Source organism: Anopheles coustani, chromosome 3 (genome assembly GCF_943734705.1).
Source record: "Anopheles coustani chromosome 3, idAnoCousDA_361_x.2, whole genome shotgun sequence".
Classification (NCBI taxonomy): Eukaryota; Metazoa; Arthropoda; class Insecta; order Diptera; family Culicidae; genus Anopheles; species Anopheles coustani.
The window spans coordinates 84,986,120-85,000,621 of NC_071288.1; the positions used below are offsets into that span (position 1 = coordinate 84,986,120).

General features: G+C 40.7%; 1 protein-coding gene across 1 annotated transcript in view; it reads left to right on the forward strand.

The window, feature by feature from the left end:
- LOC131268250 (protein amalgam-like) overlaps positions 1–14,502 on the forward strand; it is a 56,881-nt gene that overhangs the window by 26,643 nt on the left and 15,736 nt on the right. The window lies entirely within an intron of this gene.

Genomic DNA, 14,502 nt, shown 5'->3' on the forward strand with positions numbered 1-14,502 from the left:
CGTGGCGAAAGAATTAAATTCTCACAGAAACAGATCATAAAATACTTTTCACAGTGGAAGTTGCACAAGAACAACAATCTTCAAAAGATGAACGACTAAAAAGCTCTGTCCCAAACATAAAATTGCTACACAGTGAACCAACGATCAAACTCAAACGGCACGATCGTTTTCCATGGCACTCAATGGTGCACTTTCTGTGATTTTGCCCGCTGCCACGTTCACGACACAAGTTGCAACTAGCGCGGTCGATAAGTGCAATCTATTCTGATAATAACTTCCTGGCAGGCTGGAAGCTCATCATCGGTAGAGATAGTGTCGAAGGGAGTCGCGTCAGTAGCAACCATCGAACCGTCCTGTGCTAAGTAGCCGTGCGAAGAAGTAGAATTATAAGAAACGCAGGCACAGAAGATGCAGCTTCAGCGAAAACATTGAAGCAATCAAGAAGGGGAACGGGGAAACCGAGGAGCATCGACACGGAGATAGAAAATGCTGAGTTAAAGCAAACGTGGCACGATAGCTAGTATTTCTATGACCAAAGAGAAAAAGCATAAAAATCGTACCATTTTCACATGATGTCCTCCAGCTTTCCAAGACGGTATAATGTTCCTACTCAATGCTTCTCTTTGCACTACAGCATGCACTAACACAGACACAAATACACACACATAGCAAAGATGCTTGCTGATAACGTGCAGTGTGTAGCATAATATATAAAACACTTTCCGGCGGGAGGAAGTATCATTGGCGATAAAGAAAAGGAAGTTAGGGCATGAGGGAGTTTCCCGGCGTGGGTGTATGTAGTGGAGACATGCATGCGTTCGACAATTGCCAGAGGAAAACGATAGAATTTAAATGTGTGAGTTTAAATGCTATCGTAGCACTTCGGTGCAACTGTTCCTTTGCGTGCTTCTAGTAACGTTTAATTGATAAAATTAAATGATCGTTTTATTAAATGAATAACAAAGCCTATTCTATTTGGGTTCTATCGAAATCCTCCTCAAACATTCTTTATTAATTTAAATTTTGTATTTTTATATAGTCACCTAAACTTTCGTTTTCATCTGAGCCAAATCGTAACATGAAAATTTATATCACTCATCACTACAGTGTTTGCCTTTTTAGAATCCCGCTTCAAGACTGAACATAAATACATGCTTCGCGTCTCATTTCCTGCACAGAAAAGACATTAGTTACCCAAGTGAGTCATCTACCAAACGGAAAAGGTTCTATTTAGAGTTGTGTAAATCTGATTCAGATTCATGAATCTGAATGAATCTTTGCGTTTTTAGAGATTTATGAATCTTTCGACGAGAGATTCATGAATGCCACAGACACACAGACACACCAACTGATGAAAAATGACCAGCCAAAAATGGGTAGAGTGTTTTTTGGTCATGATTCATGAAGATTCATTAAGGTTTCGAAAGATTCATTAAGCCCTTGAGCGCCGAAGTTGACCACCTCGACGGCGTGGGTTCGAATCCTAACCGAGACCGGACCCTCCCCTGTACGAGAGGACTGACTATCCACGTACACATAGGGTTAAAAGTCTCGTCCAACAAGGTCGTTTACGCCAAGAAGAAGAAGAAGAAGAAGTAATGTGCATCCTTGTTGCTTAGTTGAGAAACGACATAAAATATTAAACATGTTTTGAAAGAATACAAGTTTCTACAGTTTTCACTTTCGTTTTGTTATTTTACATTTTACTGTATTATGACTGTTTAAAGTTTCTACTCGTCTTAATTGAAAGTGAAACTCATTTTTGTTATCTTATTTCAGTGCAAATAAATTTGTTTCTGGTTTGTCACATAATTCATCACTAAAATTGCAAACAAAAAACTGCTCGCCCAACGAGCACAGTTTTTTTTCCTTGAACATGAAAAATACTGAATCGATCGTTGTAAGGTAAATGTTACTCTCCCACGTAACTTAATGTTTTGCTTCGATTCCTCGATTCTTTTTCCATAATCACAAAATTATAACAAATTTAATTAACCCACATTAGCGCAGCAGACGAGTACGGTTGGTTGGTAACTTTGGTTGTTTTACGAGCTTCTATCACACCAGTATCACTAATTCAGCAAAAGGAATTTCGCCATTGCCCTTCCAACCAGAGGAGTCTTTCGTGTTCGATTAGCTGCACGATGACTTTGATGTTTGTTTCTAGCTAATTTCTTTTTGTCTCTTCGGTCTGGTGTTCTCTACCCTGGCAGGAAAAGCTTTTTGCAGTGGGTGGGTGTAATCCCCACCATCGGCAGAAAAGCGTCATGTCGCATTTGTTCCTCTCACCGATTGATGCGGCTGCACTGTACCTATAACTAAATTAATTAACCCCTAAACCCCACTCCCAGGATAGGCCCCAGGCTCAGCTCGTACACGCTGCCCAAGCACACGTGCATAAAGTGCGCCGACGAACATTTACTCAACATTAATCCCCCCAATGGCCCTAAAACGTGGACCGAATCGAACCGAACAGTGATCGATTACCTGCCAAAAGCTGCTGTTTTCCACCTTCTTCCCCTCTTCAACGCATTTTCCGATTTGCATGTTCCTCACTTTTCCTTCGGTTTTCCGAGCAATGCGTGTTGAGTGATAAGAGTGACGGATAAAAAAGGAGCGAAGCAAAAGGCGCTCGGTGGTGCCACCTATACAAGCAAGCCCAAAACTGAGGACTTCCTCCCTCGCATACCCTTCCTCCAAAGACACCAGAAGCCGACGGGATTCCCAACTATCCCATCGGTCATTTGAACTTCGGACTGAGGATTAGGGATTACAGAATCATATCCTGCCCCAACTCGTATCAATGTTTTGCGCTGCATTTTGCATTTATACCGGTCACGTTCACCACTCCCTTCTCCCCATCCTTTGTTCCATCACCAACACTTAACTATAAAACTCACTTCATTCTCCCCCACGTTAGTGTGTAAACCAGAAAAATGAATAACTTTATCATGCTTATATAGAGTTCGAGTATCGAGTGAGAAATCTCTTAGATAAAAATCTGAATTTTTAATGTTAAAGATGTTTTCTTTTAGTCCCACATTTGCTTCGGCATACTTATTTGACAAGAACTGGATTTATATGCTTCAGTCAATAAATTAGGCAATTAACAGAAAATTTAGTTTTCGTTTTGCATAAGCCCATCCAATCGTGCTAGTTTTACGAATAACATACAATTCTGAACCACTCCAAGATCGTGTTTATCCTACCTATATCCTTCCGAAATTGTCCTTTATTTCCGAAGCTTCCCGCTCCACCATCCTACCCAAACACAAACATTTGGCACATGCGAGGTTTAGTTTAAGGAAATATCCCTCAAACTAGTCTCATTTTACCATTTCACCTGATAAACAGAGAGATATTTTGTAACCGTTTAATATGACGCCTTAAATTTTTAAATCGCCATCCATAAACCATATTCACCATTCCGGAGATAGGTAGCTTCTGGTGCGCTCGATTGGTTGGTTTTGTGAATGATACTCGACCTGGGGTGCCGGCTACGTACTTTTGATAGACGGTGAAAACAAACGGAACAGCTTCCACACACGACAATAGGCGTTATACAGCATCAACGGTAGAAACCTTTGGTCCTAAACTCACATGAACTCAGGCGCTCTGAAATTAATGACACGGAAGTGAGTGAATAAATTTATTAAATATGCCAGGCGGAAAATGGCGGAAAATGGTCGTTTTTTCCAACTCTGCTTGATGCTCGAAGAAACGGAAATGAAGGAAATGAAATTGGGTCGCTAGATGATGAGGTATGTTTAATGGCGGTTGTGTTGTGTGGTGTGCTATCTGAAACAGCCAATTTAACCATCACTGTTATGGAGAGCAATGTATCACCCTTATTTTTTATGTTTATCATAACCTGCCATGTGTTTTAACATTATTTATTGCATGTTGGATTGCCAATGATACTTGTGTAGGGTAGATTTCGAATGTGTTTAGCGAAAAAATAATCCCGTCAGGGGGATTGTTTCGGTCGTCTCCTTTCGTTTGAGTATATTTTAATTTCATAAAACCACCAGACCAAATTTTTGTGAAAGCAAAATTAAATATATTAATATTCAATCCTCCCTCAATGAAGTTACCGAAAAAGTGCAGCATTAAATCGATATTGATTATGCTGTATGTTCAATTGTTTCCTACTGTTCGTCCTTCAAGTCTCGGTCTATCCCAGTCAATGAAGGAATTCCTCCACTTAATGTCAAAGCTCTGGTGAAGAAAGAAGATTTTATTTCTATAAGCTTCACCGACTTCCCGTAACGAGGTCAAATATTGACAGGACAATGTTCATCCGTCTTCGCCTCCCAGATGCCTTCTAAAGTTGGTTGGTGTTGGACCTGCTCGATCCTGCAGGAACTCGTGGCCGATATCAATAATTGCTTACGGTACAAAGTCGAACTGGTGGATCCATGGCGACACTCCCACAGCCCGATGGCACCTTGAGACTCCTCTGTTAATGATGCTTGCCCGTTGTTAATTGACCCGTCAGATAAACAGACCGAATCGGCACAAACCTAACAAACTCGTCGAAAACAGCCAGTGGGGTAGCATTATCCTGTACGTCCCTGGCTAACAAGGTAATAAATCAAACACCTCAACTTCTGAAGCCAGCTCGCAAGCCGATCAAAGGAGGCGAAAGTCCTGAAAGTTTCCTTGATTCGAATAAGTGTCCTTGAATATTTTAAATTAGCGCAAAAAGTCTTATAACCGAGGGAGGGTGAAGGACTGAGATTAAAAACCAAGTCCTTTCTTCTACCGAGTGGGAGAGAAAGTAATGCCCGGGTTGCATCTCATTTACTTTCGAACATGATTTATGAAAAGGTTCGTGGCAATATAATAAAGCTCCAACTGGGACCTCCGATCCTAACGTATCCGCAAAAACACACACACATACATATACGCAGAAGACCGAGAAAATTGTCGTTCGATAAAGCAATGCCAGTTAAATCAAGATAATGGCTCCAACCAACTGAACCACCTTCTCGAAGAAGACAACATTCGTGAGCATGGCAAAGTGGTGTGGAGCATCCGGAAGTTTTGCAGATTTTTCGTCAGGCCAGAGCAAAAAGTAGAAATACTTCAACGCGGAAGCCAAAACCGTATATCACAATTTGCCTGCGTCGATTCATGTTCTTTTCGCCACATTTTTCTGTCTTTATTTGCCCTTTTCTGCTGTGCAACATAATGATACCTGGTTTCGAATTGTATTCGAGTGGGAAATGTACTCTTCAAAAGAATTCAATTTTTATAATCAACGTTTCCGTTATTTTTCCATGAAACCCTTGGATTTTTGTGAAAAATACTCAATTATATCAAACAGGTTTGTGAAAAAAGATGCAGTACAAGTTTGATTCTTGAATACTCTCAGCTAAACAGGTTCGACAAATTGAATGTTTGTGTGCACCAAAACAGTCGAGCTGTCAATTTCGATCACGTCCCGGAAGTATTTCCCGAGGTTCAACGGGGAAAACATCCGTATATTATGCTCGCTCGGTCCTAAGGGCACATTGTTGCCCGAATAAGAGAAGGCACGAATAAAGGGTTTGTAAAAATGGTTAAGCATTCGCAAATTGAGTTCAAGAAACGATCTCAAGTTTTCATCCTGAAACATATTTCAAAAGAAATAAATTTAAAAGCACCTCAGCACATGCCAATGTTATCTAAAGTCCGTTAGATTGAAGGCCCACATCCCACTGTGCGCTAGGTCGTACGATGTCCGGACATCGCTGATTTAGGTGTTTACTCTGTGTTTACTTTACATTCAGAAACCCTTTTCCAAAAAGATGCCTTCCACATACAGTGACCGGCAGGGAAAAGTGCCCACTTCGAATTTTGTTGATTTTCGCTCAATATTTTTTTCTCAACCCAACTAAATATACTGCAAGTATTTTTCGTAAATTGTTTAACATATTTCATATAAGATCCTTTTATGAGTAAGCGAAAACAAACATGTTTTGACTTCGAGAAAAAAATAATAAAAAAAAGTATCTATAAAAACAGTGACATGGAAAAGTGCCCACTTTGAAATTTCGAGTTTTGCATAAACTTTTCCATTGAGGGCCAACCAATTTATTGTGTTTTAATATTTTTAAGGTTTGTTAGCACCATTTCTGATGTTTATACATGTATGATCACGTGTTTAATTCGTGTTAGGTTGTTGATATACAATTTGTTAATATCAGGTTTTGGTATCTAATTAATTTAAGTGTTTCAAGAAATTATATTGCATAAAATATGTTTTATGACACTCATTTACATTAAAGTAATTCACTCAAAGCACGAAATCCACAAGGCAGCGGTAGGAAAAATCACAATGAAATTTTAAACGTAGGCGGATCGCCCTGGTAGGGGAGACATGTTCAAAACAGATGCACGCATGGACACTAAGATCATTCGTGAGATCAAAAAAATCCAAAAGTAACTGTCAGAAAGGTCATGGAAACACTTCACTCATCAGTTTTCGAAAGAACTATCCGTCGTCGGCTTGTTGCATACGGGTTACAGAGCAGACTTGCTAGGAGGCTTCTTTATATGAGCATGACCAATAAAGCCAAGCGTCTTAAGCTCGCTGAGGAACATGCTGCTATGCCTCTAGAGTACTGGAAAACGGTTCTGTGATGTAACCAATCAAAATTTGAACTTTTTAATCGAAGATGGCATGAACGTATACAGCGCAGATCGAAGGAGGCAATTCTGCAGGTTCGCCACATCCAGGGCACAGTATGCCATGAAGGAGGCAATATGGTGTTCTGGGGTTGTTTTTCGTCCGGTGGGGGGGGGGGGGGGGGGGGGAGGAGCCTTGGGAACATTAACGGTGTGAAAACTGCAGATTACAACATAAACATAAACATCCTGCAACAAAATCTGGAGATTTCACTGATCCTGACGGGCCTTGAAGAGAAGTACGTTTTTCAGCAGGACAACGACCCAAAACATACTGCCAAGAAGACGAAGGCTTTCTTCCGGTCTTGCCGTATAAAACTTTTGGAATGGCCTCCTCAGAGCCCGGATCTTAACCCTTATCTGGAATCGAGAATTTGTGGGCAATTCTCGATTCCAGGGTGAACAAGACTGATGTTTCAAACAAAAATCAATATTTTGAGGCTCTTTTGCGCGCTTGGGATGAATTAAATCCCGTACACCTTAAAAACCTAGTGCAGAGCATGCCAAAGCGCCTTGCACAAGTGCTTAAAGCTAAAGGAGGGCACATTAAGTATTAAGATGTATTTATTATTATTTGTTTTTATGTATATTAATAAATAGCCTTAGTGGGCACTTTTCCATGTCACTGTTTTTTTAGATACTTTTTTTTATTATTTTTTTCTCGAAATCAAAATATGTTTGTTTTCGCTTACTCATTAGTGGATCTTATATGAAATATGTTAAACAATTTACGAAAAATACTTGCAGTATATTTAGTTGGGTTGAGAAAAAAATATTGAGCGAAAATCAACAAAACTCGAAGTGGGCACTTTTCCCTGCCGGTCACTGTAGGAACTGCACCTGAACCCTGGCAGAAGAATGTTCTTTTTCTGATTCAAAGAAAGAAATGATGAAAAATTTGACTCCGACCACATATTCCATCTTCGGGGCGATCTATTTTTCTGTTGTACGAAAATACCCCCAAAATTCTAAAGGGTGTTAACTTGTATAGCTAATTATGGATTAACCTGAGGACGGGGAGGAACGTAGGGATGAAGGCGTCCTGGGAAACTTAATGCGCGAAATTGGTTTGATAAAAAACGAAACAACGACAGCTTTTTCCCTACCAAACAATGAGGCCGTATCGTGTCAGGAGTTGACGCGGAGTTGTCCGTTTTATAGAAAGGGCTCTTTTTTAATTTTCCTAAACCAACTTGGGAGGGGGAGGGAGGTAAGCTTGAATATCCTGTAACCTGTAAATATCCTGTACCTGTAAGCAAGTAAACGCAAAAAAAAATCTAAAGGAAAAACGAAAGCATCAGATGTTCAACATACAAACTGTAAATCTTCCCCTAAGTTATTAAAGCCTTCCGACATTCCGGCAACATCGCGCCGCTTGTTTGTCTTATCAGAATCGAGTTGCCTAATCCGGATTCCCTTGCCAAAAACCCGGGGGCAACAAAAACTGTCTGTCCACAAAGAAGGAGAAGCAGTGCGCAGTACTCGTCGGCATGTGCCAGCTTCCATCCGTCTGACGCGCGTCCTTTTCTCCGCCATACTTCTCCGTCCTCAGTCCGTTTGACTCAGATTTCACAGCATGGCAGGGAGTCCAGGCGTAGGGTTATGCCTCCTACGCCCGCTCCGTAACAAATACGACCGGCGAAAACATCGAAATACTAAAATACTGCATGCCTAACAACGTGAAATGTCCATGAAGCCAAAACCAGCGTATCATCTGCGGCCTTTCCTCATTCTGCTGACGTTGCGGGGAAGACTCGAGCGCAAGAAGTTCGCCGACGAAATAAAGACCGCACACTGCCGAGCATCGTTTCGGAACAAATATCTCCTCCCACCTTTTTCCTCTGACCGAGGGATTGTGATGGATCCGTTGTCTGCGGAAAGTTTAACATTTCGTCAGTGCTTGTAGGTCGTACCATTTCGCCTTGAGTTCAATCAGATCATCTAATGTGCCAGCATCCCGTCAATCGTTGGAATACAACCACCGAATCGTTGCAGACCTTCCGAAACACACCAGCTTTAACGTGAGAGCAAGAAATTATGCGTGATTATTTCCCACGAATCGACCTACACTCGAAACCAGTTTCGGAGAATCATAGAAATTGTTAGAAAATCTCCAGCTCTAGCGGTTTCAAACTGTTATTGCTCATTAACTCTGGAAGCGTGATACTCCATTTCGTGGCGCCTCTGTACTCGATTATTAACGCAAACTGGTCGGACCGCATTCTCATTGCACTATCTGCAAATTTATCAGCTAGGGTTATTTCTGTGGCCAAGAGGCTGGTAAGTGTTCTGAAAGTTCATATGTAAAACAGCTGTTGGTCAGTTCGTGGAATGTGTATCGGTATGCCTATAGAGTGGAGTAAAACCGAAGAGAGCATAGGGATATGAGTAAAACTCATACAGTTTGATAAGCACACACTGATGGGTACTTCGCACAGTCTTCTCAACAAACGATGGCAGAACAGGATGGCACAAAAGTTTACGTCACCCTACTTATCATGCGCCACATTGTTGGATGTTGTGATGCATGAGGCGCTATTAGACCGAGGCGAAATTGAAATAGGTTACGAAGCACGAATAATGTTTTGTAGAGAATGTTAAGGTTACTTCCGTTGAAGTTGCTTAATCTATCAATGTGCTTTTGGCCGTTTTTTTAACAATGTTTGATTCTCTTGTGCACAATACGGTTAGACGTAAACAGCATTAAACTGTTTTTCATACGATGGCAAGTAAGTCTATGCATTTATTCTTCTCTTACATTATCAGCAAGCCTGAATATATCTTCAAGTTATTTTTACTTCATGCCGTCGCCATAGAAGTGCAACTGCGCGGATGTCGATATCGTTATCGTTTTTTGCATGCGCAAATGGTTTCATTCGACGATCCAGGGGTGAACAACCCACCAGATGACGAAATCTTTAGAATAATAGAATATCGCCTAGTTTGATGATGTAGAAAATCAAACCTCATTGTAAAATATAATGCAATGAAAAATCAGGACGGTGCAAGTACGTTAGTGACGTGTCCATTAGTAAAAATTAGTAAAAGTACTGAGTAGTTATTTTTGGATTATAGTATTTGTTTCAAAATTACCCAAAGGAATTGCAAAATATTAATTCCAATCCTTTCACGTTAATTTTGTTTACTACATTGGGAAACAACTATTTGGTTGAAAGAACCATTATCGCAAAAAGAGGGTTGCCAACCCCTGCATTTATTCACATAAAAGGGTCCATCAAGCTGTTCAGAATCAAGACGACTGAATCGTTCAGTCTTGTGTGTCGAGTAGCTGTGACAAATTGGCCTCAAACATGAGTTCCAACGTACGAATCGCGATCCTCTGTTATCGTTTCGTGCTATTTTGGATATTTCTTGCAAGTGCCGCGTGTACTTCTGGTGCAAATTCTACTGACAACTCGATCGCAGGATATGGATTCGAAGTGATGATGGCCAAACTTGACTACCTGCAATACAAGCTTCACGAAATGGAACTCGGACAGAAGGAACGCGACGAAGAGTTTGCCGAGAAATTCACCAAACTGGAAGGCTCGATCGAAAACATTCAGTGGGCCATCACTCGCCACGATCAGGATGCTGGATACAACATAACGGATCTTCAGAGACATTCCCGGAAAATCCTTGCCCAACAAACGGCGTGCGCCAATCACGAAAAGATGCGAAATGAGATCTCACAGCTCACTCAAAAACTAAACCATCGCAAAGGACCGTACACATCGTGTTCAGGTGCACCTGAAAGTGTATCCGGAGTCTATTTGATCCTAGTGGGTTTAACATCCAGCCCGTTCGAAGCGTTCTGTGAGCAGAACAGTTTCGGAGGTGGATGGCTAGTGATTCAGTACCGCTTCGATGGATCCTTGGACTTCTATCGGAATTGGACGGAATATCGGAATGGATTCGGGTCACCTTATCAAGAGCACTGGCTCGGATTGGAGCGTTTATATCAACTCACATCGCAGGGACGCTATGAGCTGCTAGTCGAACTGAAGGGATTCAATGGTGCTTACAGCTTTGCTCAATATAATGAGTTTGAGATCGGAAGCGAATCAGAGAAATATTCTCTGAAGAAACTTGGAGCATTTAGCGGAACTGCCGAAGACGCTTTGAGTCGGCAAAAGGGAAGGAAATTTAGTACAAAAGACAGAGACCATGATATAGCCAAAGAAGATTGTGCCGCTATCCGCCATGATGCCTGGTGGTATGACGATTGCGCTGATTCAAACCTGAACGGAAAATATATGAATGCTGTTGATAATTATTCAATTCATTGGTCCAAATATTCATCCCAGGGATATGCATATTCAAGGATGATGATACGTAAAATTTAAGAAAAAGAAAAATTATCATAAACGACATTGAACTGTACGCAACTGCCTTGACCATATGCCTAGTGGTAGAGATCCGTAAAAATGCAAAAATATATAATTATCTCTCAATCTTTGGTTTAAACTAAGGCCTTTGGAATCTGTTACAAATAGTGTTGGGTCAAGTAACACTTTTTGATGTGCCGTATTGTGATACCACACACAATTTGCTGTGCTGTGAATTGTGGTAGCACAGTAAAGTGTCATACAGTTATACAACTTGTCTTTTTATTCAGCAACATCTTCTCGATGCAAAATGCACAAACAAGTATCTGCTGAGTGTTGTTACTTTGCGCGCTAATCAAATCACAAAAGGATGCTAAAGTATCTGCAGTATATGCATTTTGCTCGATATTATGCTAGCTCGATAAGGGCTTTAGCCATTTACATTTCCATTCAACACTTTCATAATCCATAAGCAATTAGAGCCGGTGTTTAAAATGTGTTCCTTGTAAAAAATCATTAATAATCGATACAAAACCTCTGTTTTTTTAATGTGAGCTTAGTGGCGGTTTTGTTTCAAGTATATGCGTTATGTTTGAATAAAGTAGGTAAATTTCTTTTCTTCTTGGATTGGTTCCTATTGTGCTTCAATCGTAGCCTTTTTTCGTATGGTGGCAGTTTTTTTATACAAATAATAGAGTAAAGTTTATATGATAATGATGTTAAAATTCCACATACTGGTTTATACACTTCATTCCTATACTATGGTAGCTATAGAATTGGTATATCAAGGAACCAAAGAACGGTTCATACAATTTATTGGTTTAACGGTATGAAACTTTACTGTGGTACCACAATTTTTTCTGTGTCGTGTGTGTTGCCACACTTTACTGTGCTGTGTGTGTTGGGTAGCACAGTACCACACGACCCAACACTAGTTACAAATCATTCACGGAAAGAAACATGAATGGTTTAACACGTTATCCGCCCAGCCTATTTTGTGACACTTTGTTGACTGACATGGCAGTTAACGTGTTAATCAATATATATAAGCATATTTTTTCCACAGCATAAGGTACAAATCGGTGCATGCCGAACTGATCGAAATTGTAAGGGACTATAAAAAACTCAACATTTTTTCGATGTTCTAGTTGCATACTAATTTCTAATCTGGAAAGCTTACATGTGATGTGTGATGTATAAATTGTGATTTTACAGTAAACTTATTTCATATTGTTAATTTGTTCGAATCGAAACTCCATTATACCGGCTAAAGATAAATCTCATTATTGCTTGTTTGTAGTTTCGAGATCACGTAGATTTCACACTTTCGTAAGACCACACTTTCCAGTAATTACGACGATGGTTCCACCATCCCTCTGCTCACCCCGAACGCAATTTGTGCTCCGCATTTCATGTAATCGTGCGCAGCCACATCAGGTAATTCGGGTGGAAAATGTGTTTGACTCGTTTTTTTCTCCCCGGAGCGGTAATAAATTGGTGTCGGGATTTCGGAGAAAGGAAAACTACACACCGGAAAATCACACAAACACAACCACACCGGAAACAGTTGCTTCCCTATTGTCTGCTTTCCATTACTAGCCCTCGCTCGTTTCGAGCCAGTTTCAGTAAAGATTTATTCATTATTGAAAATAAATATTAATTTCAATATTTAATTAACCCGCAAACGTATGCGCGTGGATGACAGAACGAAAAATTGCGACCGAAAAACTATGACTATGGTGCACAACAACACAATTTCCCAACGTTTGCACGGAAGATCAATTTTCCCGCGACGCAGAAGGTGGGAAAACATATGCCACACTTCGTACATCGTACTTAATCACCAAATAATAAACAGTAAAAACATAAAACACACTGACCCATTCCTTGGAGTGAGTCCCGATTGCCAGGATAAGGAACGCTCGGACTGTATTCCGCTTTCCATCGATACGCGAAGCCATTCAAATTAACATTTGAATAATTTATTGGAATAGAACGGAGCGCGTCGGGGTTTTCAATACGGAGTTCGGAAAATTCCACCAAACTACCACGTTTCCAAAGTTGAAGGAAAGGTGGCTTCCGGTGTTCATACGTCCTTCCGTGTTATTTCATTTCGATTTTCCTTTTCGCTCTCCACTCTCGCCCAAGGCACGGCTTGACGAGCGCGTGATTATATTGGGTTGATTGTTTGTTCGGGAGTCGAAAGTGAGTCGAGTGTGATAATGGAAATATTTATAGCCCCCTCTCGACTGTTCGGTTGTTTGTTGCCGTTAGAACGGTAGGGGATTGAGGGATTTTGGAAGTCGAGGAAAAATCTTCGCCGTTCCCGCGTTGCGCCAAAAACCGACATCAGGGTAAAATATTATGCTGTTCAAATTGATGGCACCGAGCTTAATGCATGCGGAAAGGTTTTTCAATTTATCACACGCCAAACAACCCCCAGTCGGTTCTTGTGTCGGAGAGGAATGTTGGAGAGCAATGGTATACCAGGGCGAACGTCTCGCAATTTAACGCCTGGCGAGGCACCTGCAACGTCGGAATTCCTGCAATTTTCCCATAGTGAAGTTATCATGAGTTTCCTTTTAATTCTTTTCCCAGCCGCTGGCGCTGCCGGATTGTTTGCATCCGGTATGTTTGCTGGAAGTCTACTTTCGTGTTGTTCGTGTTTGGTTTGCGCCGGCCCTTTGAAGCGCACGAATAGCTGGCCCCTTCCGTTAAATGTTGGCACACGTGGCACACCTGGGTTTGGTAGTGGAAAATTTAAAATCAGCCAAATCAAGCCACACTGCAATGAAAAACTGCTGCAAATCGCAGCTTCCTTCTGGTTTCGGACAGGTGGAAATAGTGCATTTCATGGCAGAATTTTCTATGCACCCAATCGGGGCTTTTGTTCATTCAATCCTCTGGCAAGGCAAACAATCAAAAGTTCAAAAACGGAACACTGTTTGCCTTTTTTTTGTTCCGTTTGATTGTGAGTTTTTTTCTCGACTTTTATTAACGATTTCACGATTTCTTTTCCATGCCGATATCCTTCTCGAACCTCATTCCGGTAATTTATCAGCAGTTGATGGGAATGCTGGCGAATTTCGACACAAGTTTTCCACACAAGTTTCGTTTTATTGCCAGTTTGTTTTCATTGACCTATTTTCACCATTTATTGATTGTTAAGATCAACTCCACGCTCAGCTCACGTTACCCTTTTGTTCTTTTTCCATCAACGTATGCGTTTTTTGAGCTCAACGTTTACAAGTGAAGCTGAGTGATCATACTAAAGCTGCCGACGTCATTTGCAAATGAGTTTAGGTTGGTTATGCTGAAAATGGAAGAAAAGTAGTGTTTAAGTTTAATTTCATTTTCATTGACAATGTCTTTCCTTTAAACACCGTGAGAACAGATATTTAACATGAAAAGATTTCCATTTTCTACTCGCTTTAATTACGATGGTCGTGACAAATTTATTAAATTTTCAGCATTTAAAAAACTCCTCGTTCCGCCAGCAAAT